Source organism: Oncorhynchus masou, unplaced genomic scaffold (assembly GCF_036934945.1).
Source record: "Oncorhynchus masou masou isolate Uvic2021 unplaced genomic scaffold, UVic_Omas_1.1 unplaced_scaffold_506, whole genome shotgun sequence".
In the NCBI taxonomy this organism is placed as follows: domain Eukaryota; kingdom Metazoa; phylum Chordata; class Actinopteri; order Salmoniformes; family Salmonidae; genus Oncorhynchus; species Oncorhynchus masou.
The window spans coordinates 438814-466376 of NW_027011461.1; the positions used below are offsets into that span (position 1 = coordinate 438814).

Here is a 27563-nt window from a genome sequence, read left to right on the forward strand (position 1 = left end):
TAGGCTACAGGTGATCAGCATTAGATTGAAGGTAATAGTCAGATTAGACAACAGGTGATCAGCATTAGATTAGGCTACAGGTGATCAGCATTAGATTAGGCTACAGGTGATCAGCATTAGATTAGGCTACAGGTGATCAGCATTAGATTGAAGGTAATAGTCAGATTAGACAACAGGTGATCAGCATTAGATTAGGCTACAGGTGATCAGCATTAGATTAGGCTACAGGTGATCAGCATTAGATTAGGCTACAGGTGATCAGCATTAGATTAGGCTACAGATGATCAGCATTAGATTGAAGGTAATAGTCAGATTAGACAACAGGTGATCAGCATTAGATTAGGCTACAGGTGATCAGCATTAGATTAGGCTACTGGTGATCAGCATTAGATTAGGCTACAGGTGATCAGCATTAGATTAGGCTACAGGTGATCAGCATTAGATTAGGCTACAGGTGATCAGCATTAGATTGAAGGTAATAGTCAGATTAGGCTACAGGTGATCAGCATTAGATTAGGCTACAGGTGATCAGCATTAGATTAGGCTACAGGTGATCAGCATTAGATTAGGCTACAGGTGATCAGCATTAGATTAGGCTACAGGTGATCAGCATTAGATTAGGCTACAGGTTATCAGCATTAGATTGAAGGTAATAGTCAGATTAGACAACAGGTGATCAGCATTAGATTAGGCTACAGGTGATCAGCATTAGATTGAAGGTAATAGTCAGATTAGACAACAGGTGATCAGCATTAGATTAGACAACAGGTGATCAGCATTAGATTAGGCTACAGGTAATCAGCATTAGATTAGGCTACAGGTTATCAGCATTAGATTAGGCTACAGGTGATCAGCATTAGATTAGGCTACAGGTGATCAGCATTAGATTAGGCTACAGGTGATCAGCATTAGATTGAAGGTAATAGTCAGATTAGACAACAGGTGATCAGCATTAGATTAGGCTACAGGTGATCAGCATTAGATTAGGCTACAGGTGATCAGCATTAGATTGAAGGTAATAGTCAGATTAGACAACAGGTGATCAGCATTAGATTAGGCTACAGGTGATCAGCATTAGATTAGGCTACAGGTGATCAGCATTAGATTAGGCTACAGGTGATCAGCATTAGATTAGGCTACAGGTGATCAGCATTAGATTAGGCTACAGCTGATCAGCATTAGATTAGGCTACAGCTGATCAGCATTAGATTAGGCTACAGCTGATCAGCATTAGATTAGGCTACAGCTGATCAGCATTAGATTAGGCTACAGGTGATCAGCATTAGATTAGGCTACAGCTGATCAGCATTAGATTAGGCTACAGCTGATCAGCATTAGATTAGGCTACAGGTGATCAGCATTAGATTGAAGGTAATAGTCAGATTAGACAACAGGTGATCAGCATTAGATTAGGCTACAGGTGATCAGCATTAGATTAGGCTACAGGTGATCAGCATTAGATTAGACAACAGGTTATCAGCATTAGATTGAAGGTAATAGTCAGATTAGACAACAGGTGATCAGCATTAGATTAGACAACAGGTGATCAGCATTAGATTAGGCTACAGGTGATCAGCATTAGATTAGGCTACAGGTGATCAGCATTAGATTAGGCTACAGGTGATCAGCGTTAGATTAGGCTACAGGTGATCAGCATTAGATTAGGCTACAGGTGATCAGCGTTAGATTAGGCTACAGGTGATCAGCATTAGATTAGGCTACAGGTGATCAGCATTAGATTAGGCTACAGGTGATCAGCATTAGATTAGGCTACAGGTGATCAGCATTAGATTAGGCTACAGGTGATCAGCATTAGATTAGGCTACAGGTGATCAGCATTAGATTAGGCTACAGGTGATCAGCATTAGATTAGGCTACAGGTGATCAGCATTAGATTAGGCTACAGGTGATCAGCATTAGATTGAAGGTAATAGTCAGATTAGACAACAGGTGATCAGCATTAGATTAGGCTACAGGTGATCAGCATTAGATTAGGCTACAGGTGATCAGCATTAGATTAGGCTACAGGTGATCAGCATTAGATTAGGCTACAGGTGATCAGCATTAGATTAGGCTACAGGTGATCAGCATTAGATTAGGCTACAGGTGATCAGCATTAGATTAGGCTGCAGGTGATCAACATTAGATTAGGCTACAGGTGATCAACATTAGATTAGGCTACAGGTGATCAACATTAGATTAGGCTACAGGTGATCAGCATTAGATGAGGCTACAGGTGATCAGCATTAGATTAGGCTACAGGTGATCAGCATTAGATTGAAGGTAATAGTCAGATTAGACAACAGGTGATCAGCATTAGATTAGGCTACAGGTGATCAGCATTAGATTAGGCTACAGGTGATCAGCATTAGATTAGGCTACAGGTGATCAGCATTAGATTAGGCTACAGGTGATCAGCATTAGATTAGGCTACAGGTGATCAGCGTTAGATTAGGCTACAGGTGATCAGCGTTAGATTAGGCTACAGGTGATCAGCATTAGATTAGGCTACAGGTGATCAGCATTAGATTAGGCTACAGGTGATCAGCATTAGATTAGGCTACAGGTGATCAGCATTAGATTGAAGGTAATAGTCAGATTAGACAACAGGTGATCAGCATTAGATTAGGCTACAGGTGATCAGCATTAGATTAGGCTACAGGTGATCAGCATTAGATTAGGCTACAGGTGATCAGCATTAGATTGAAGGTAATAGTCAGATTAGACAACAGGTGATCAGCATTAGATTAGGCTACAGGTGATCAGCATTAGATTAGGCTACTGGTGATCAGCATTAGATTAGGCTACTGGTGATCAGCATTAGATTAGGCTACAGGTGATCAGCATTAGATTAGGCTACAGGTGATCAGCATTAGATTGAAGGTAATAGTCAGATTAGGCTACAGGTGATCAGCATTAGATTAGGCTACAGGTGATCAGCATTAGATTAGGCTACAGGTGATCAGCATTAGATTAGGCTACAGGTTATCAGCATTAGATTAGGCTACAGGTCATCAGCATTAGATTGAAGGTAATAGTCAGATTAGACAACAGGTGATCAGCATTAGATTAGGCTACAGGTGATCAGCATTAGATTAGGCTACAGGTGATCAGCATTAGATTAGGCTACAGGTGATCAGCATTAGATTAGGCTACAGGTGATCAGCATTAGATTAGGCTACAGGTGATCAGCATTAGATTGAAGGTAATAGTCAGATTAGACAACAGGTGATCAGCATTAGATTAGGCAACAGGTGATCAGCATTAGATTAGGCTACAGGTGATCAGCATTAGATTAGGCTACAGGTGATCAGCATTAGATTAGGCTACAGGTGATCAGCATTAGATTAGGCTACAGGTGATCAGCATTAGATTAGGCTACAGGTGATCAGCATTAGATTAGGCTACAGGTGATCAGCATTAGATTAGGCTACAGGTGATCAGCATTAGATTAGGCTACAGGTGATCAGCATTAGATTAGGCTACAGGTGATCAGCATTAGATTAGGCTACTGGTGATCAGCATTAGATTAGGCTACAGGTGATCAGCATTAGATTAGGCTACAGGTGATCAGCATTAGATTAGGCTACAGGTGATCAGCATTAGATTGAAGGTAATAGTCAGATTAGGCTACAGGTGATCAGCATTAGATTAGGCTACAGGTGATCAGCATTAGATTAGGCTACAGGTGATCAGCATTAGATTAGGCTACAGGTTATCAGCATTAGATTAGGCTACAGGTTATCAGCATTAGATTGAAGGTAATAGTCAGATTAGACAACAGGTGATCAGCATTAGATTAGGCTACAGGTGATCAGCATTAGATTAGGCTACAGGTGATCAGCATTAGATTAGGCTACAGGTGATCAGCATTAGATTAGGCTACAGGTGATCAGCATTAGATTAGGCTACAGGTGATCAGCATTAGATTGAAGGTAATAGTCAGATTAGACAACAGGTGATCAGCATTAGATTAGGCTACAGGTGATCAGCATTAGATTAGCTACAGGTGATCAGCATTAGATTAGGCTACAGGTGATCAGCATTAGATTAGGCTACAGGTGATCAGCATTAGATTAGGCTACAGGTGATCAGCATTAGATTAGGCTACAGGTGATCAGCATTAGATTAGGCTACAGCTGATCAGCATTAGATTAGGCTACAGCTGATCAGCATTAGATTAGGCTACAGCTGATCAGCATTAGATTAGGCTACAGGTGATCAGCATTAGATTAGGCTACAGGTGATCAGCATTAGATTAGGCTACAGCTGATCAGCATTAGATTAGGCTACAGCTGATCAGCATTAGATTAGGCTACAGGTGATCAGCATTAGATTGAAGGTAATAGTCAGATTAGACAACAGGTGATCAGCATTAGATTAGGCTACAGGTGATCAGCATTAGATTGAAGGTAATAGTCAGATTAGACAACAGGTGATCAGCATTAGATTAGGCTACAGGTGATCAGCATTAGATTAGGCTACAGGTGATCAGCATTAGATTAGACAACAGGTTATCAGCATTAGATTGAAGGTAATAGTCAGATTAGACAACAGGTGATCAGCATTAGATTAGACAACAGGTGATCAGCATTAGATTAGGCTACAGGTGATCAGCATTAGATTAGGCTACAGGTGATCAGCATTAGATTAGGCTACAGGTGATCAGCATTAGATTAGGCTACAGGTGATCAGCGTTAGATTAGGCTACAGGTGATCAGCATTAGATTAGGCTACAGGTGATCAGCGTTAGATTAGGCTACAGGTGATCAGCATTAGATTAGGCTACAGGTGATCAGCATTAGATTAGGCTACAGGTGATCAGCATTAGATTAGGCTACAGGTGATCAGCATTAGATTAGGCTACAGGTGATCAGCATTAGATTAGGCTACAGGTGATCAGCATTAGATTAGGCTACAGGTGATCAGCATTAGATTAGGCTACAGGTGATCAGCATTAGATTAGGCTACAGGTGATCAGCATTAGATTAGGCTACAGGTGATCAGCATTAGATTAGGCTACAGGTGATCAGCATTAGATTGAAGGTAATAGTCAGATTAGACAACAGGTGATCAGCATTAGATTAGGCTACAGGTGATCAGCATTAGATTAGGCTACAGGTGATCAGCATTAGATTAGGCTACAGGTGATCAGCATTAGATTAGGCTACAGGTGATCAGCATTAGATTAGGCTACAGGTGATCAGCATTAGATTAGGCTGCAGGTGATCAACATTAGATTAGGCTACAGGTGATCAACATTAGATTAGGCTACAGGTGATCAACATTAGATTAGGCTACAGGTGATCAGCATTAGATTAGGCTACAGGTGATCAGCATTAGATTAGGCTACAGGTGATCAGCATTAGATTGAAGGTAATAGTCAGATTAGACAACAGGTGATCAGCATTAGATTAGGCTACAGGTGATCAGCATTAGATTAGGCTACAGGTGATCAGCATTAGATTAGGCTACAGGTGATCAGCATTAGATTAGGCTACAGGTGATCAGCGTTAGATTAGGCTACAGGTGATCAGCGTTAGATTAGGCTACAGGTGATCAGCGTTAGATTAGGCTACAGGTGATCAGCATTAGATTAGGCTACAGGTGATCAGCATTAGATTAGGCTACAGGTGATCAGCATTAGATTAGGCTACAGGTGATCAGCATTAGATTAGGCTACAGGTGATCAGCATTAGATTGAAGGTAATAGTCAGATTAGACAACAGGTGATCAGCATTAGATTAGGCTACAGGTGATCAGCATTAGATTAGGCTACAGGTGATCAGCATTAGATTAGGCTACAGGTGATCAGCATTAGATTGAAGGTAATAGTCAGATTAGACAACAGGTGATCAGCATTAGATTAGGCTACAGGTGATCAGCATTAGATTAGGCTACTGGTGATCAGCATTAGATTAGGCTACTGGTGATCAGCATTAGATTAGGCTACAGGTGATCAGCATTAGATTAGGCTACAGGTGATCAGCATTAGATTGAAGGTAATAGTCAGATTAGGCTACAGGTGATCAGCATTAGATTAGGCTACAGGTGATCAGCATTAGATTAGGCTACAGGTGATCAGCATTAGATTAGGCTACAGGTTATCAGCATTAGATTAGGCTACAGGTCATCAGCATTAGATTGAAGGTAATAGTCAGATTAGACAACAGGTGATCAGCATTAGATTAGGCTACAGGTGATCAGCATTAGATTAGGCTACAGGTGATCAGCATTAGATTAGGCTACAGGTGATCAGCATTAGATTAGGCTACAGGTGATCAGCATTAGATTAGGCTACAGGTGATCAGCATTAGATTGAAGGTAATAGTCAGATTAGACAACAGGTGATCAGCATTAGATTAGGCTACAGGTGATCAGCATTAGATTAGGCTACAGGTGATCAGCATTAGATTAGGCTACAGGTGATCAGCATTAGATTAGGCTACAGGTGATCAGCATTAGATTAGGCTACAGGTGATCAGCATTAGATTAGGCTACAGGTGATCAGCATTAGATTAGGCTACAGGTGATCAGCATTAGATTAGGCTACAGGTGATCAGCATTAGATTAGGCTACAGGTGATCAGCATTAGATTAGGCTACAGGTGATCAGCATTAGATTAGGCTACAGGTGATCAGCATTAGATTAGGCTACAGCTGATCAGCATTAGATTAGGCTACAGCTGATCAGCATTAGATTAGGCTACAGCTGATCAGCATTAGATTAGGCTACAGGTGATCAGCATTAGATTAGGCTACAGGTGATCAGCATTAGATTAGGCTACAGGTGATCAGCATTAGATTAGGCTACAGGTGATCAGCATTAGATTAGGCTACAGGTGATCAGCATTAGATTAGGCTACAGGTGATCAGCATTAGATTAGGCTACAGGTGATCAGCATTAGATTAGGCTACAGGTGATCAGCATTAGATTAGGCTACAGGTGATCAGCATTAGATTAGGCTACAGCTGATCAGCATTAGATTAGGCTGATCAGCATTAGATTAGGCTACAGGTTATCAGCATTAGATTAGGCTACAGGTGATCAGCATTAGATTAGGCTACAGCTGATCAGCATTAGATTAGGCTACAGGTTATCAGCATTAGATTAGGCTACAGGTGATCAGCATTAGATTGAAGGTAATAGTCAGATTAGACAACAGGTGATCAGCATTAGATTAGGCTACAGGTGATCAGCATTAGATTAGGCTACAGGTGATCAGCATTAGATTAGGCTACAGGTGATCAGCATTAGATTGAAGGTAATAGTCAGATTAGACAACAGGTGATCAGCATTAGATTAGGCTACAGGTGATCAGCATTAGATTAGGCTACAGGTGATCAGCATTAGATTAGACAACAGGTGATCAGCATTAGATTGAAGGTAATAGTCAGATTAGACAACAGGTGATCAGCATTAGATTAGGCTACAGGTGATCAGCATTAGATTAGGCTACAGGTGATCAGCATTAGATTAGGCTACAGGTGATCAGCGTTAGATTAGGCTACAGGTGATCAGCATTAGATTAGGCTACAGGTGATCAGCATTAGATTAGGCTACAGGTGATCAGCATTAGATTAGGCTACAGGTGATCAGCATTAGATTAGACAACAGGTGATCAGCATTAGATTAGGCTACAGGTGATCAGCATTAGATTAGTCTACAGGTGATCAGCATTAGATTAGGCTACAGGTGATCAGCATTAGATTGAAGGTAATAGTCAGATTAGACAACAGGTGATCAGCATTAGATTAGGCTACAGGTGATCAGCATTAGATTAGGCTACAGGTGATCAGCATTAGATTAGGCTACAGGTGATCAGCATTAGATTGAAGGTAATAGTCAGATTAGACAACAGGTGATCAGCATTAGATTAGGCTACAGGTGATCAGCATTAGATTAGGCTACAGGTGATCAGCATTAGATTAGGCTACAGGTGATCAGCAATAGATTAGGCTACAGGTGATCAGCATTAGATTAGGCTACAGGTGATCAGCATTAGATTGAAGGTAATAGTCAGATTAGGCTACAGGTGATCAGCATTAGATTAGACAACAGGTGATCAGCATTAGATTAGACAACAGGTGATCAGCATTAGATTAGACAACGGGTGATCAGCATTAGATTAGACAACAGGTGATCAGCATTAGATTGAAGGTAATTGTCAGATTAGACAACAGGTGATCAGCATTAGATTAGGCTACAGGTGATCAGCATTAGATTAGGCTACAGGTGATCAGCATTAGATTAGGCTACAGGTGATCAGCATTAGATTAGGCTACAGGTGATCAGCATTAGATTAGGCTACAGGTGATCAACATTAGATTAGGCTACAGGTGATCAACATTAGATTAGGCTACAGGTGATCAACATTAGATTAGGCTACAGGTGATCAGCATTAGATTAGGCTACAGGTGATCAGCATTAGATTAGGCTACAGGTGATCAGCATTAGATTGAAGGTAATAGTCAGATTAGACAACAGGTGATCAGCATTAGATTAGGCTACAGGTGATCAGCATTAGATTAGGCTACAGGTGATCAGCATTAGATTAGGCTACAGGTGATCAGCATTAGATTAGGCTACAGGTGATCAGCATTAGATTAGGCTACAGGTGATCAGCATTAGATTAGGCTACAGGTGATCAGCATTAGATTACAGGTGATCAGCATTAGATTAGGCTACAGGTGATCAGCATTAGATTAGGCTACAGGTGATCAGCATTAGATTAGGCTACAGGTGATCAGCATTAGATTAGGCTACAGGTGATCAGCATTAATAGTCAGATTAGACAACAGGTGATCAGCATTAGATTAGGCTACAGGTGATCAGCATTAGATTAGGCTACTGGTGATCAGCATTAGATTAGGCTACAGGTGATCAGCATTAGATTAGGCTACAGGTGATCAGCATTAGATTAGGCTACAGGTGATCAGCATTAGATTGAAGGTAATAGTCAGATTAGGCTACAGGTGATCAGCATTAGATTAGGCTACAGGTGATCAGCATTAGATTAGGCTACAGGTGATCAGCATTAGATTAGGCTACAGGTTATCAGCATTAGATTAGGCTACAGGTTATCAGCATTAGATTGAAGGTAATAGTCAGATTAGACAACAGGTGATCAGCATTAGATTAGGCTACAGGTGATCAGCATTAGATTGAAGGTAATAGTCAGATTAGACAACAGGTGATCAGCATTAGATTAGACAACAGGTGATCAGCATTAGATTAGGCTACAGGTAATCAGCATTAGATTAGGCTACAGGTTATCAGCATTAGATTAGGCTACAGGTGATCAGCATTAGATTGAAGGTAATAGTCAGATTAGACAACAGGTGATCAGCATTAGATTAGACAACAGGTGATCAGCATTAGATTAGGCTACAGGTGATCAGCATTAGATTAGGCTACAGGTGATCAGCATTAGATTAGGCTACAGGTGATCAGCATTAGATTAGGCTACAGGTGATCAGCATTAGATTAGGCTACAGCTGATCAGCATTAGATTAGGCTACAGCTGATCAGCATTAGATTAGGCTACAGCTGATCAGCATTAGATTAGGCTACAGGTGATCAGCATTAGATTAGGCTACAGCTGATCAGCATTAGATTAGGCTACAGGTTATCAGCATTAGATTAGGCTACAGGTGATCAGCATTAGATTGAAGGTAATAGTCAGATTAGACAACAGGTGATCAGCATTAGATTAGGCTACAGGTGATCAGCATTAGATTAGGCTACAGGTGATCAGCATTAGATTAGACAACAGGTGATCAGCATTAGATTGAAGGTAATAGTCAGATTAGACAACAGGTGATCAGCATTAGATTAGGCTACAGGTGATCAGCATTAGATTAGGCTACAGGTGATCAGCATTAGATTAGGCTACAGGTGATCAGCATTAGATTAGGCTACAGGTGATCAGCATTAGATTAGGCTACAGGTGATCGGCATTAGATTAGGCTACAGGTGATCAGCATTAGATTAGGCTACAGGTGATCAGCATTAGATTAGGCTACAGGTGATCAGCATTAGATTGAAGGTAATAGTCAGATTAGACAACAGGTGATCAGCATTAGATTAGGCTACAGGTGATCAGCATTAGATTAGGCTACAGGTGATCAGCATTAGATTAGGCTACAGGTGATCAGCATTAGATTAGGCTACAGGTGAGCAGCATTAGATTAGGCTACAGGTGATCAGCATTAGATTAGGCTACAGGTGATCAGCATTAGATTAGGCTACAGGTTATCAGCATTAGATTAGGCTACAGGTGATCAGCATTAGATTGAAGGTAATAGTCAGATTCGACAACAGGTGATCAGCATTAGATTAGGCTACAGGTGATCAGCATTAGATTAGGCTACAGGTGATCAGCATTAGATTGAAGGTAATAGTCAGATTAGACTACAGGTGATCAGCATTAGATTAGGCTACAGGTGATCAGCATTAGATTAGGCTACAGGTGATCAGCATTAGATTACGATACAGGTGATCAGCATTAGATTAGACAACAGGTGATCAGCATTAGATTAGGCTACAGGTGATCAGCATTAGATTAGGCTACAGGTGATCAGCATTAGATTAGGCTACAGGTGATCAGCATTAGATTAGGCTACAGGTGATCAGCATTAGATTAGGCTACAGGTGATCAGCATTAGATTAGGCTACAGGTGATCAGCATTAGATTAGGCTACAGGTGATCAGCATTAGATTGAAGGTAAACCAGATTAGGCTATTGGGAAACACAAGCACTTGCCTCAATGTCCTCGCTATTCGTGTTGAATTTGAACTAAGCAAACTGCTGAATCATTCAGTTTACATTTTACGTCCATTTTGTTTTGGCTATTGTAGGCTGAAATGAGATTACGTTTTATCAGGGGCTATAGGCTACCTGTATTTAGCTAAGCAAACCATGGTAACGTTTAATTCCAATCATAAAACCAGATTTTAGTTAGTATCCTGTGCCTATTGAAATGACAAGTCAATCTCGCTAATAGGTCATTTTATAAGTTTGTAGGTTTGGCATCTGATAAAAGCACAATTGCCAGAAAAAAAGAGCCTGACATTTGTTTACAGTGGTATCTTCAACCTAGCCTAGCATTCAGCTAGCTACGGTGGTATCTTCAACCTAGCCTAGCATTCAGCTAGCTACGGTGGTATCTTCAACCTAGCCTAGCATTCCGCTAGCTACGGTGGTATCTTCAACCTAGCCTAGCATTCAGCTAGCTACGGTGGTATCTTCAACCTAGCCTAGCATTCAGCTAGCAAGCTGCTCTGCAGTGCAAGCAAGCTTGCTATAAAATTAGAGAAACTAGTTGAGGAAAAAGTAACTAAACACCTGAAACAACAATATATTTATCCTGTTTTTTGCAGTCTCCCAAAATATGTATGGTCTCAAACAGATTCTCCATCTCATTATAAACACCACACTGGTCTGTTCAGTAGTGGGACTACAGACAGATTTCACTACTCACTTTAACTAGCTGGCTCATCCCTTTCTCTGTTAGTTTGTGAGCTAGTACCCTAGGGTAGGGTTAGCTTCATTTAACAGCTGTACTTTGATTGTCGCTGTAATGTTGGCTGGAATAACAAGTAAAACCCCAAGGCCTTGACCCCAGCTACCAGTGGACAGGTCAGGTAAAGGCTGATTCCCATTGACAGGCTGTTTGTCTAGGTGCTGTTTGTGTCTAGGTGCTGTTTGTGTCTAGGTGCTATTTGTGTCTAGGTGCTGTTTGTGTCTAGGTGCTGTTTGTGTCTAGGTGCTGTTTGTGTCTAGGTGCTGTTTGTGTCTAGGTGCTGTTTGTGTCTAGGTGCTGTTTGTGTCTAGGTGCTGTGTGTGTCTAGGTGCTGTTTGTGCAGCTACCAGTGGACAGGTCAGGTAAAGGCTGAATCCCATTAACAGGGTGTTTGTGTCTAGGTGCTGTTTGTGCAGAAGTTGGTGGCGTTCTCCTCTCAGCCCCTCCAGACGCTGCAGGTGGAAAGGAAACATGACATCTACTTTACAGACTCCAAGATATACGCTCAGTTCAGGTATACTGCTTTCCTCCTCCTTATCACTCTTCCTCCTATCCCTCTCTCCTCTTCCCCCTGGACCGCTCTTCCTCTCCTGTCCTCCTCCTGGACCGCTCTTCCTCTCCTGTCCTCCCCCTGGCCCTCTCTCCTCTTCCTCATATTCCTCTTCCTCATATTCCTCTTCCTCATATCCCTCTCTCCTCTTCCTCCTGGCCCTCTCTCCTGTTCCTCATATTCCTCTCTTCCTCTTCCTCCTGGCCCTCTCTCCTATCCCTCTCTTCCTCTCCTGTCTTCCCCCTGGACCTCTCTATCTACTATAAGTCTCTGTCTCTCTTCCTCATGTCTCTCTCTGTCTCTGCCTGTAGGACACTGCTACAGTCTGAGTGTCCTGTGTGTCCAGAGTCTAAAGTCTTCTCAAAGTTTGAGGAGTTGGAGCAGCACATGAGGAAACAGCATGAACTCTTCTGTTGCAAACTCTGTACCAAACACCTGCAGGTAGGTATGTTTGTCTGTCTGTCTGTGTTATACCTGTCTGTCTGTGTTATACCTGTCTGTCTAACATATATGTAACCTGTTCCCACCAGATCTTCTCCCATGAGAGGAAGTGGTATAACCGGAAGGATCTGGCACGTCACCGTACCCATGGTGACCCAGATGACACATCTCACCGCGGACACCCGCTCTGCAAGTTCTGTGATGACCGTTACCTTGACAACGACGAGCTGCTGAAACACCTCCGTAGAGACCATTACTTCTGTCACTTCTGTGATGCTGACGGAGCCCAGGAGTACTACAGGTACACACAAACACACAACCAGTCACATGTCTGGACACACAGACACACACACAACCAGTCACATGTCTGGACACACAGACACACACACAACCAGTCACATGTCTGGACACACACACACACACACACACACACACAACCAGTCACATGTCTGGACACACACACACAACCAGTCGCATGTTTGGACACACACAGACACACACACACACACACACAACCAGTCGCATGTTTGGACACACCTACTCATTCCAGGGTTTTTCTTTATTTTTTTACTATTTGGTGTACAAAACACAGCCCTATTTGGATAAAGACAAAGCCCATATAATGGCAAGAAGAGCTCAAATAAGCAAAGAGAAATGACAGTCCATCATTAATTTAAGACATAAAGGTCAGTCAATCTGGAAAATGCCAAGAACTCTGAAAGTTTCTTCAAGTGCCGTCGCAAAAACCATCAAGCGCTGTGATGAAACTGGCTCTCATGAGGACTGCCACAGGAAAGGAAGACCCAGAGTTACCTCTGCTGCAGAGGATATGCTCGTTAGAGTTAACTGGCTCTCATGAGGACCGCCACAGGAAAGGAAGACCCAGAGTTACCTCTGCTGCAGAGGAGAAGTGTATTAGTTAAATGCACCTGTTCAGAGGAGACTGAATGAATCAGGCCTTCATGGTTGAATTGCTGCAAAGAAACCACTACTAAAGGACACGAATAAGAAGAGACTTGCTTAGGTTAAGAAACACAAGCAATGAACGGATGATCTCTGCATGTGTGGTTCCCACCGTGAAGCATGGAGGAGGAGGTGTGATGGGGTGGGGGTGCTTTGCTGGTGACACTGTGAGGGATTTATTTTGAATTCAAGGCACTCTTAACCAGCATGGCTACCACAGCATTCTGCAGCAATACACCATCCCATCTGGTTTGCACTTAGTGGGACTATCATTGATTTTTCAACAGGACAATGACGCAACACACCTCCAGGCTGTGTAAGTGCTATTTGACCAAGAAGGAGAGTGATGAAGTGCTGCATCAGATAACCTGGCCTCCACAATCCCCTGACCTCAACCAAATTGAGATGGTTTGGGATGAGTCTGATCGCAGAGTGAAGGAAAAGCAGCCAACAAGTGCTCAGCATATGTGGGACCTCCTTCAAGACTGTTGGAAAAGCATTCCTCGTGAAGCTGGTTGAGAGAATGCCAAGAGTGTGCAAAGCTGTCATCAAGGCAAAGGGTGGCTACTTTGAAGAACCTCAAATATAAACTCTGTAAAAGAAATAAACTTCCTCTAACTGTCAACTGCGTTTGTTTTCAGCAAACTTTACCTGCATTCTGAGCCCTCTCCTGTACTCCCTGTTCACCCACGACTGCGCGGCAACGCACGCCTCCAACTCAATCATCAAGTTTGCGGACGACACAACAGTGGTAGGCTTGATTGCCAACAACGACGAGACGGCCTACAGGGAGGAGGTGAGGGCCCTCGGAGTGTGGTGTCAGGACAATAACCTCACACTCAACGTCAACAAAACTAAGGAGATGATTGTGGACTTCAGGAAACAGCAGAGGGAACACCCCCCTATCCACATCGATGGAACAGTAGTGGAGAGGGTAGTAAGTTCCTCGGCATACACATCACAGACAAACTGAATTGGTCCACTCACACAGACAGCATCGTGAAGAAGGCGCAGCAGCGCCTCTTCAGCCTCAGGAGGCTGAATAAATTCGGCTTGTCACCAAAAGCACTCTACAGATGCACAATCGAGAGCATCCTGGCGGGCTGTATCACCGCCTGGTACGGCAAGTGCTCCGCCCACAACCGTAAGGCTCTCCAGAGGGTAGTGAGGTTTGCACAACGTATCACCGGGGCAAACTACCTGCCCTCCAGGACACCTAAACCACCCGATGTTACAGGAAGGTCATAAAGATCATCAAGGACAACACCCACCCGAGCCACTGCCTGTTCACCCCGCTATCATCCAGAAGGCGAGGTCAGTACAGGTGCATCAAAGCTGGGACAGAGAGACTGAAAAACAGCTTCTATCTCAAGGCCAAGTGGCTGCTGCCAACACACTGACTCAACTCCAGCCACTTCAATAATGGGGATTGATGGGAAAGGATGTAAAATATATCACTAGCCACTTTAAACAATGCTACCTAATATAATGTTTACATACCCTACATTATTCATCTCATATGTATACGTATATACTGTACTCTATCATCTACTGCATCCTTATGTAATACATGTATCACTAGCCACTTTAAACAATGCTACCTTATATAATGTTACTTACCCTACATTATTCATCTCATATGCATACGTATATACTGTACTCTATATCATCTACTGCATCTTTATGTAATACATGTATCACTAGCCACTTTAACTATGCCACTTTGTTTACATACTCATCTCACATGTATATACTGTACTCGATACCATCTACTGTATCTTGCCTATGCTGCTCTGTACCATCACTCATTCATATATCCTTATGTACATATTCTTTATCCCCTTACACTGTGTATAAGACAGTAGATTAGGAATTGTTAGTTAGATTACTTGTTGGTTATTACTGCATTGTCGGAACTAGAAGCACAAGCATTTCGCTACACTCGCATTAACATCTGCTAACCATGTGTATGTGACAAATACATTTGATTTGATGAACATAACAAGATTCAACAACTGAGACAAACTGAACAAGTTCCACAGACATGTGACTAACAGAAATGGAATGAACTAAGGGGGGGTGGGATCCAAATCAAAAGTAACAGTCAGTATCTGGTGTGGCCACCAGCTGCATTAAGTACTGCAGTGCATCTCCTCCTCATGGACCGCACCAGATTGGTCAGTTCTTGCTTTGAGATGTTACCCCACTCTTCCACCACGCACTGCAAGTTCCCGGACATTTCCGTGGGGAATGGCCCTAGCCCTCACCCTCTGTTCCAAGAGGTCCCAGACGTGCTCAATGGGATTGAGGTCCAGGCTCTTCGATGGCCATGGGAGAACACTGACATTCCTGTCTTGCAGGAAATCATGCACAGAACGAGCAGTATGGCTGGTGGCATTGTCATGCTGGAGGGTCATGTCAGGGTGAGCCTGCAGGAAAGGTACCACATGAGGGAGAAGGATGTCTTCCCTGTAACGCACAGCGTTGAGATTGCCTGCAATGACAACAAGCTCAGTCCGATGATGCTGTGACACACCGCCCCAGACCATGACGGACCCTCCATCTCGATCCCGCTCCAGAGTACAGGCCTCGGTGTAACGCTCATTCCTTCGACGATAATCGCGAATCCGACCATCACCCCTGGTGAGACAAAACCACGACTCGTCAGTGATGAACACCTTTTGTCTGTCCTGTCTGGTCCAGCGACGGTGGGTTTGTGCCCATAGGCGACGTTGTTGTCGGTGATGTCTGGTGAGGACCTGCCTTACAACAGGCCTACAAGCCCTCAGTCCAGCCTCTCTCTTAGCTTTTCAGGGCAGTCTGAGCACTGATGGAGGGATTGTGCGTTCCTGGTGTAACTCGGTCAGTTGTTGTTGCCATCCTGTACCTGTCCCGCAGCTGTGATGTTCGGATGTACCGATCCTGTGCAGGTGTTGTTACATGTGGTCTGCCACTGCGAGGACAATCAGCTGTCCATCCTGTCTCCCTGTAGCACTGTCTTAGGCGTCTCACAGTACGGACATTTCAATTTATTGCCCTGGCCACATCTGCAGTCCTCATGCCTCCTTGCAGCATGCCTATGGCACGGTCACCAGATGAGCAGGGACCCTGGGCATCTTTCTTTTGGCGTTTTTCAGAGTCCGTAGAAAGGCCTTTTTTAGTGTCCTAAATTTTCTAAACTGTGACCTTATTGCCGTCTGTAAGCTTAATGACCGTTCCACAGGTCCATGTTCATTAATTGTTTATGGTTCATTGAACAAGCATGGGAAACAGTGTTTAAACCCTTTAAAATGAAGATCTGTGTTTTTTTTAAATTTAACACTATTTTGGTTACTACATGATTCCATATGTGTTATTTCAAAATTTTGATGTCTTCACCATTATTCTACCAAGTAGAAAATAGTAAAAAATTAAGACACCCCCCCCCCCCCGCCCCCCTCTGTATCTGTCCTAAGCATGTTGGTGCCCCCCTTCTCTCCACAGTGACTACCAGTACCTGAGCGAACACTTCCGGGAGGCCCACTACCTGTGAGGAGGGGCGCTGTGCTACGGAGCAGTTCACCCACGCCTTCAGGAGCCAGATCGACTACAAGGCCCACAAGGCCTCAGCACACAGCAAGAACCGAGCCGAAGCACGACAGAACCGACACATAGACCTGCAGTTCAGCTATGCCCCTCGCCAGACCCGACGCAACGATGGTGAGACTGGATACTGTGCTTTTCTGTCTAAACAAACTGGATTTCAGGCCTGCTTGGTAACAACACACTGTGTGTTCCTTCAAGGAGGCATGGTGTCTGGAGAGGACTATGAGGAGGCGAGGTCGGGTCGGGGGGGAAGAGGAAGGAGCCAAGGGAACCAACCGAACACCAGAGGTAGCTGGAGATACAACCGGTCAGTATGACATCATCACTATGAGACCACCATGACAACCGTGACACATCACACTAATCAACTTTAAGTAACGTCAAACCAGTTGATTTCAGTTCATTTGTCCAAAACATTGCTGGGTTGCACCGATTTACTCTTATTGATTTCTAGCTAGCGGTGGCTAAAGTTAGCTGATCACTCTCAAGACATGCTAAACTCTCACCATTACAATAACAGGGGAGTTTAGCATTTTATATCATACCTCCAAGACATGCTAACCTCTCACCATTACAATAACAGGGGAGGTTAGCATACCTCCAAGACAGACATGCTAACCTCTCACCATTACAATAACAGGGATAACCTCTCACCATTAAATAACAGGGGAGGCTTAGCATTTTATATCATATCTCCAAGACATGCTAACCTCTCACCATTACAATAACAGGGGAGGTTAGCATTTTATATCAAACCTCTCCCCCAAGTAAACTCGCCCCATTCCGTATCAAAATGTGCGCAACCGCAACATTCAAACAAGGTTACAAAGAAAACTAATGGGACTGTAGCAACTGTGTTGACTTCAAAATCGGGTTGAGAACTAGGTTTTTTTATTCAAGCTTTGATCGCCATGGTAATGGATCTATAGTATTGGAGAAAAGTTGAAAAAACTGACCCTCCGTTCCGTCATGTCGTAACGTACAGCACGCATAAAGCAACTATTTCTGTCTTACAAGCTCTCTCCACCAGGTGTAGCACTTCTATCATCCTCGTCATTTTTTTCGTCATTGCATGCGATCATCATTCTCAAAGCCGCTGTTTACTTCTAAGATCACTTTAGAACCGCCCTAATAACCCGATTCAAATTCGACACAAACCTTCCAATAGGTATGTAATGCCACATTAACTCTTTTATAGTGTTTTATTTACATTTTAGAGGAGATAAGTTGGACAGATCGAGTGAAAAAAGCAATTTTCCCACACGACAACATCTCTCCTTCTCACTATCACGCATTAGTTTCGCTTCCCCACCCGCCATTTGTTTTAAAGACCCGACGGGGCTCATTGCCTGCTTGAATTATGCAGAAACGGGCAGCGTTTAGGTCATGTATTTGATTCTGTTGGAAAGGGGAGAGATTGTGCTTTACAATGGTATTGACATTACAGTTGATCTGGAAGTATTACGTTTTTGGGGCGCTAATATAAGGGCAATTGTACGGACCAAGGCGATGTACGAGTTTACGTTACTTGAAGTAGGCTACCCACCTCTCACCCACAGACACAAACAAACATTATCATGAACACGTAGCCCCAGCTTCACCATATAAGTTAGCTAGCTAGTCAACTAGCAAGCTCGGCTGTTGGTTTATAAAAACCTAAACAAGTTACGAATGTATCTAGCCAGGCTAATGTTGCTTGCTAGCTAACCATGACCTTGCTAGCTAGGTAACGGGCGTTTTCAATTTAAAAACTTGCTCTATTTAAAAACGTTATTATTTACTACATTTAGCTAACATTAGTTAATCCAGAGATTCTTACCTTTTGCCTGGATTCGTCAGTCTGGTCCAGATCATCACGGCCCTGGTGAGTGACGCTTGACAGGCGTTTCTAGTTCTGTATGATAGCCACATTAGCAGCTAATTAGCATATACTTTTTTTTAGTTGTAATTACAGGCGACTATATTGACACAAGTCACCTTGTTTTAGAGAGATTTACACAGTTATCAAAACATCACGCCAGGGTGAACCTCCATGGTTATCAAAACATCACGCCAGGGTGAACCTCCATGGTTATCAAAACATCAGACCAGGGTGAGTCTCCATGGTTATCACAACATCAGGCCAGGGTGAGCCTCCATGGTTATCACAACATCAGACCAGGGTGAGTCTCCATGGTTATCACAACATCAGACCAGGGTGAGCCTCCATGGTTACCACAACATCAGGCCAGGGTGAGCCTCCATGGTTATCACAACATCAGACCAGGGTGAGCCTCCATGGTTACCACAACATCAGGCCAGGGTGAGCCTCCATGGTTATCAAAACATCAGACCAGGGTGAGTCTCCATGGTTATCAAAACATCAGACCAGGGTGAGCCTCCATGGTTACCACAACGTCAGGCCAGGGTGAACCTCCATGGTTATCAAAACATCAGACCAGGGTGAGTCTCCATGGTTACCACAACATCAGACCAGGGTGAGCCTCCATGGTTATCACAACATCAGGCCAGGGTGAGCCTCCATGGTTATCACAACATCAGGCCAGGGTGAGCCTCCATGGTTATCACAACAGGGCCAGGGTGGGCCTATACCAAACAGTCCTTATTTGAAGTGACTCTAATATCCACAATGAATAAAAATGAATTGTAGATAAACGATTGGAACCATTTGCGTGTTTCACCAGTGTTTTCTGGGTATTATGACTCTGTGATAGACTATAACAGTGCTGTGTTTTGGTAGTGAGGAGGAGGACAGGGAGTTGGCAGTAGCAGTCAGAGCCTCTTTGATGCAGCAGAGGAGACAGGAGGACGGAGGACGAGACACCCAGGACAGGAGCGGAGCCCCCAAACACCGCAAAGAGGAGCGGATGGAGAGGCCCGAGCGGATGGAGAGGCCCGAGCGGATGGAGAGGCCCGAGCGGATGGAGAGGCCCGAGCGGATGGAGAGGCCCGAGCGGATGGAGAGGCCCGAGCGGATGGAGAGGCCCGAGCGGATGGAGAGGCCCGAGCGGATGGAGAGGCCCCGGATGGAGGCCCGAGCGGATGGAGAGGCCCGAGCGGATGGAGAGGCCCGGCGGATGGAGAGGCCCGAGCGGATGGAGAGGCCCGAGCGGATGGAGAGGCCCGAGCGGATGGAGAGGCCCGAGCGGATGGAGAGGCCCGAGCGGATGGAGAGGCCCGAGCGGATGGAGACTGAGGAGAGACACAGGAGTGTTCCTGTCAAACCTCCAGCAGAAGCTCCCCCAGTGAGGACCATGAAGAGTAACCCTCTGACAGGAGATGACTTCCCAGCTCTCCTGGGGGCTGCAGCACCCACACTGAGGTACACACACACACACACACACACACACACACACACACACACACACCCGAGGTGAAGGTGTATACCAGCTGTGTTATCATTTATGTGTATATTACACTGTAAAGCCCCCCCCCCGGCCCAGTCTCTTTGTTGTGATGTGCAGTACCAGTCAACAGTTGGGACACCTACTCATTCCAGGGGTTTTTCTTTATTTGTACTATTTTCTACATTGTAGAGCAATAATGATGTCAAAACTATGAAATAACACATATAGAATCATGTGGTAACCAAAAAAGTGTAGCCAACAAAATCTAAATTATTTTATATTTGAGATTCTTCAAAGATGCCTTGATGACAGCTTTGCACACTCTTGGCATCCTCTCAACCAGCTTCTTGAGGTAGTCACCTGGAATGCTTTTCAATTAACAGCTGTGCCTTGTTAAAAGTTCTTTTGTGGAGTTTCTTTCCTTAACCTCTAGTGACACACGTTTGGCTGAGAAATCGACCGGAAATTGCGGTCATGACAACGCCGAAAAATATTCCAAATTAGCTCCATAATATCGACAGAACCATGGCAAACGTTGTTTTGAATCAATCCTCAAGGTGTTTTTCAAATATCTATTCGATAATATATCAACCGGAACAATTGGTTTCTCAGTAGAAGCGATTGGAATAATGGCTACCTCTGTACTTTACGCAAGATTTTCTCCGGGAGCATCATGTGACCACTTGCGCAATGTAGCCCCCTACGGGTATTCTTCAACATAAATGCGTAAAACTACGTCACAATGCCGTAGACACCTTGGGGAATACGTAGAAAGTGTAAGCCGGTGGTGGTATTCACAGCTCAATAGGGACTCATTGGAACGCAGCATTTTCAAAATATGGGCACTTCCGGATTGGATTTTATCAGTTCTGTTATTGTCACAGACAATATTTTTACAGTTTTGGAAACGTTAGGGTTTTCTATCCAAAGCTGTCAATTATATGCATATTCTAGCATTTGTCCTGACAAAATATCCCGTTTAAAAATGAAAATATTGCCCCTAGAGTCACAACAGGTTAATGCGTTTGATCCAATCAGTTGTGTTGTGACAAGGTGGGGGTGGTAAACAGAAGATGGCCCTATTTGGTAAAAGACCAAGTCCATATTATGTTAAGAACAACTCAAATAAGCAAAGAGAAACGACAGTCCATCATTACTTTAAGACATGAAGGTCAGTCAATACGGAAAATGTCAAGATTCTTCCACGAAAGTGTCTTCAATGCAGTCGCAAAAACCATCATGATGAAACTGTCTCTCATGAAGACCGCCACAGGAAAGGAAGACCCAGAGTTACCTCTGCTACAGAGGATAAGTTCATTATAGTTACCAGCTTCAGAAATTGAAGCCCACACATCACAACATCAACTGTTCAGAGGAGACTGTGTGAATCAGGCCATCATGGTCAAATTGCTGCAAAGAAACCACTACTAAAGGACACCAATAATAAGAAGAGACTTGCTTGGGCCAAGAAACACGAGCAATGGACATTAGACTGGTGGAAATCTGTTGTTTGGTCTGATGGAACCAGAAATCTCAAATTTGGGCTCCACTGCCGTGTCTTTGTGAAATGCAGAGATTGGTGAACGGATGATCTCCGCATGTGTGGTTCCCACTGTGAAGCATGGAGGAGGAGATGTTTTTTTTAAAATTCAAGGCACACTTAACCAGCATGGCTACCACAGCATTCTAAAGTGATACGCCATCCCATCTGGTTTGGGCTTAGTGGAACTATCATTGATTTCTCAACAGGACAGTGACCCAACACACCTCCAGACTGGGTAAGGGCAATTTGATGAAGGAGAGTGATGAAGTGCTGCATCAGATGACCTGGCCTCCACAATCCCCTGACCTCAACCCAATTGAGATGGTTTGGGATAAGTTGGACTGCAGAGTGAAGGAAAAGCAAGACTGTTGGAAAAGCATTCCTCATGAAGCTGGTTGAGAGAATGCCAAGACACTGCAATGCTGTCATCAAGTAAAAGGGTGGCTACTGTTGAAGAATCTAAAATATACAATATATTTTGATTTAACACTTATGTTATTTCATAGTTTTGATGTCTTCACTTATTAAATAGTAAACAAAAAGAAAAAACCCTTGAATGAGTAGGTGTGTCCAAACTTTTCACTTTTTACTGGTATGTTACCGGTAAATACATTAATGTGTGTGTTACAGTGTAAAGCCTCCCCCAGGTCTCTCTGTAGTGATGTATGTTATAGGTGTGTATATATTGTGTGTTACAGTGTAAAGCTTAAAGCCTCCCCCAGGTCTCTCTGTAGTGATGTATGTTATAGGTGTATATATATTGTGTGTTACAGTGTAAAGCTTAAAGCCCCCACCCCCCAGGTCTCTCTGTAGTGATGTATGTTATAGGTGTATATATATTGTGTGTTACAGTGTAAAGCCTCCCCCAGGTCTCTCTGTAGTGATGTATGTTATAGGTATATATATTGTGTGTCAGGTCTCTCAGTGTAAAGCCTAAAGCCCCCCCAGGTCTCTCTGTAGTGATGTATGTTATAGGTATATATATTGTGTGTTACAGTGTAAAGCCCCCCCCAGGTCTCTCTGTAGTGATGTATGTTATAGGTATATATATATTGTGTGTTACAGTGTAAAGCCCCCCCCAGGTCTCTCTGTAGTGATGTATGTTATAGGTATTTATATATTGTGTGTTACAGTGTAAAGACCCCCCCCCCCCAGGTCTCTCTGTAGTGATGTATGTTATAGGTATATATATTGTGTATATATTGTTGCAGTGTAAAGCCCCCCCCAGGTCTCTCTGTAGTGATGTATGTTATAGGTATATATATTGTGTGTTACAGTGTAGCCCCCCCCCCCCCCAGGTCTCTCTGTGGTGTTGTATGTTATAGGTATATATATTGTGTGTTACAGTGTAAAGCCCCCCCCCCAGGTCTCTCTGTAGTGATGTATGTTATAGGTATATATATTGTGTGTTACAGTGTAAAGCTTCCCCCCAGGTCTCTCTGTAGTGATGTATGTTATAGGTGTATATATATTGTGTGTTACAGTGTAAAGCCTCCCCCCCAGGTCTCTCTGTAGTGATGTATGTTATAGGTATATATATTGTGTGTCACAGTGTAAAGCCTCCCCCCCAGGTCTCTCTGTAGTGATGTATGTTATAGGTATATATATTGTGTGTTACAGTGTAAAGCCCCCCCCAGGTCTCTCTGTAGTGATGTATGTTATAGGTATATATATATTGTGTGTTACAGTGTAAAGCCCTGACCCCCCCCCAGGTCTCTCTGTAGTGATGTATGTTATAGGTATATATATTGTGTGTTACAGTGTAAAGCCCCCCAGGTCTCTCCCCCAGGTCTCTCTGTAGTGATGTATGTTATAGGTATATATATTGTGTGTTGCAGTGTAAAGCCCCCCCCCCCCCCCCCCAGGTCTCTCTGTAGTGATGTATGTTATAGGTATATTGTGTGTTATATTGTGTTATAGGTATATATAGTACAGTGTAAAGCCCCCCCCCAGGTCTCTCTGTGGTGTTGTATGTTATAGGTATATATATTGTGTGTTACAGTGTAAAGCCCCCCCCCCCCCAGGTCTCTCTGTAGTGATGTATGTTATAGGTATATATATTGTGTGTTACAGTGTAAAGCCCCCCAGGTCTCTCTGTAGTGATGTATGTTATAGTGATGTATGTATATATATTGTGTGTTACAGTGTAAAGCCTGACCCCCCCAGGTCTCTCTGTAGTGATGTATGTTATAGGTATATATATTGTGTGTCACAGTGTAAAGCCCCCCCCAGGTCTCTCTGTAGTGATGTATGTTATAGGTATATATATTGTGTGTTACAGTGTAAAGCCCCCCAGGTCTCTCTGTAGTGATGTATGTTATAGGTATTTATATATTGTGTGTTACAGTGTAAAGCCCCCCCCCCCCAGGTCTCTCTGTAGTGATGTATGTTATAGGTATATATATTGTGTGTTACAGTGTAAAGCCCCCCCCCAGGTCTCTCTGTAGTGATGTATGTTATAGGTATATATATTGTGTTACAGTGTAAAGCCCCCCAGGTCTCTCTGTAGTGATGTATGTTACAGTTATATATATTGTGTGTTACAGTGTAAAGCCCCCCCCCCCCCCCCCCCAGGTCTCTCTGTAGTGATGTATGTTATAGGTATATATACTGTGTGTTAGTGTAAAGCCCCCCAGGTCTCTCTGTAGTGATGTATGTTATAGGTATATATATATTGTGTGTTACAGTGTAAAGCCCCCCCCAGGTCTCTCTGTAGTGATGTATGTTATAGGTATATATATTGTGTGTTACAGTGTAAAGTCTCTCCCCCCCCCAGGTCTCTCTGTAGTGATGTATGTTATAGGTATATATATGTGTGTTACAGTGTAAAGCCCCCCAGGTCTCTCTGTAGTGATGTATGTTACAGTTATATATATTATGTGTTACAGTGTAAAGCCCCCCCCCCCCCCCAGGTCTCTCTGTAGTGATGTATGTTATAGGTATATATATTGTGTGTTACAGTGTAAAGCCCCCCAGCCCTGAAGACTCCAGCCCAGGTCCCTCTGAAGGAGGATGATTTCCCCAGTCTATCTGCTGCCATGGTTATGACCCCCATGACCCCCGCCTGTAGTGATGTATGTTATAGGTGTATATATATTGTGTGTTACTCCGCCCAACCCAGGAAGCACTCCTCCTTCCAAGAAGAAGACTTCCCGCCCCTGGTCTCTAACATCCGCCCTCCCAGACCAGCGGGCGGAGCTACCTCAGCCTGGAGCCAAGCCAGCAGCAGCAACACCTCCAAGACGGTCATCCTTCCCTCCTCTTCCTCTAGACCTCCCCCTAACAACCCTCCCCCCCCCCCCTCCCCCCGGCCCCCAGCTCCTCTCCTCTTCCTCTCGGAGGAAAAAGCAGCCCCCCGTCCGCCGTAAAGTCCCCCCCCCTCCCCCCATCTGATGATGACAATATTGCGTTGCCAAGACGATGCAGGAGCACCGAGCAGTTCCAACCATGTTGGATATCTCCTCTCTTCTCATCGTCAAAGGACCCTCTAAATCTGCCCTTACTGTGTGCCTCTAAGCCCCTCCAATTGACAGCTAAGCCCCTCCCACCAACCGCCAAGCCTCCCACACTGACAGCTAAGCCCCTCCCACCGACCTCTAAGCCCGCCCCCGTGACATCTACCCCCACGCCTATTCCCGCCCCAAGCCCCACATCCAAGACAGCCAAGAAGAAGAAACAGGCCACGCCCCCTCCATCATCATTTGGGAACCAAGTTCCTGTCCTCATGGAAACGGTTTCCAGGGTACAGAAGGAGAACGTTCCGGAGAGCCACGCCTCCAAGCCACTGGTTGCTATGTCGATGGCAGCAGTTAAAACCACTGTAAAATCAAAGGTCAAAGCAAGTGGATTGGCTAACGGCCACCTGGATAAACCAGTCACAGTGGCCCCCCTCCCGAAAGCCCAGCCGGAACCCCCCCTGGAGGTAGAGGAGGAGTTCCCTGCCCTCATCTCCAAGAAACCCCCCCCAGGTACATACTATCCCTATTCATATTTGCTTAACACAATACATTTCTATGTGCCAGTTGTGCAGTATTACCCCTGGGAGGGGTTGGAGGGGTTTTGTGCAGGATTACCCCTGGGAGGGGTGGGAGGGGTTTTGTGCAGTATTACCCCTGGGAGGGTAAGGGGGGGTTTTGTGCAGTATTACCCCTGGGAGGGGTAGGAGGGGTTTTGTGCAGTATTACCCCTGGGAGGGGTAGGAGGGGTTTTGTGCAGTATTACCCCTGGGAGGGGTAGGAGGGGTTTGTAGGCAGTATTACCCCTGGGAGGGGTAGGAGGGGTTTTGTGCAGTATTACCCCTGGGAGGGGTAGGAGGGGTTTTGTGCAGTATTACCCCTGGGAGGGGTAGGAGGGGTTTTGTGCAGTTTTACCCCTGGGAGGGGTAGGAGGGGTTTTGTGTAGTATTATGGATTGGTCTATGAGGGCGTAACGTCTCAGCAGTGAGGACGTGTTGGTCTATGAGGGCGTAACGTCTCAGCAGTGAGGACGTGTTGGTCTATGAGGGCGTAACGTCTCAGCAGTGAGGGTGTGTTGGTCTATGAGGGCGTAACGTCTCAGCAGTGAGGATGTGTTGGTCTATGAGGGCGTAACGTCTCAGCAGTGAGGGCGTGTTGGTCTATGAGGGCGTAACGTCTCAGCAGTGAGGATGTGTTGGTCTATGAGGGCGTAACGTCTCAGCAGTGAGGATGTGTTGGTCTATGAGGGCGTAACGTCTCAGCAGTGAGGATGTGTTGGTCTATGAGGGCGTAACGTGTTGGTCTATGAGGGCATAACGTCTCAGCAGTGAGGGTGTGTTGGTCTATGAGGGCGTAACGCCCTCAGCAGTGAGGGTGTGTTGGTCTATGAGGGCGTAACCCCCTCAGCAGTGAGGATGTGTTGGTCTATGAGGGCGTAACGCCTCAGCAGTGAGGGTGTGTTGGTCTATGAGGGCGTAACGTCTCAGCAGTGAGGATGTGTTGGTCTATGAGGGCGTAACGTCTCAGCAGTGAGGATGTGTTGGTCTATGAGGGCGTAACGTCTCAGCAGTGAGGGCGTAACGTCTCAGCAGTGAGGATGTGTTGGTCTATGAGGGCGTAACGTCTCAGCAGTGAGGGTGTGTTGGTCTATGAGGGCGTAACGTCTCAGCAGTGAGGGTGTGTTGGTCTATGAGGGCGTAACGTCTCAGCAGTGAGGATGTGTTGGTCTATGAGGGCGTAACGTCTCAGCAGTGAGGATGTGTTGGTCTATGAGGGCGTAACGTCTCAGCAGTGAGGATGTGTTGGTCTATGAGGGCGTAACGTCTCAGCAGTGAGGATGTGTTGGTCTATGAGGGCGTAACGTCTCAGCAGTGAGGGCGTGTTGGTCTATGAGGGCGTAACGTCTCAGCAGTGAGGGCGTGTTGGTCTATGAGGGCGTAACGTCTCAGCAGTGAGGATGTGTTGGTCTATGAGGGCGTAACGTCTCAGCAGTGAGGATGTGTTGGTCTATGAGGGCGTAACGTCTCAGCAGTGAGGATGTGTTGGTCTATGAGGGCGTAACGTCTCAGCAGTGAGGGCGTAACGTCTCAGCAGTGAGGATGTGTTGGTCTATGAGGGCGTAACGTCTCAGCAGTGAGGATGTGTTGGTCTATG

General features: G+C 44.6%; 1 pseudogene; it reads left to right on the top strand.

The window, feature by feature from the left end:
- LOC135535735 (E3 ubiquitin-protein ligase ZNF598-like) overlaps positions 1–27563 on the top strand; it is a 51328-nt pseudogene that overhangs the window by 11308 nt on the left and 12457 nt on the right.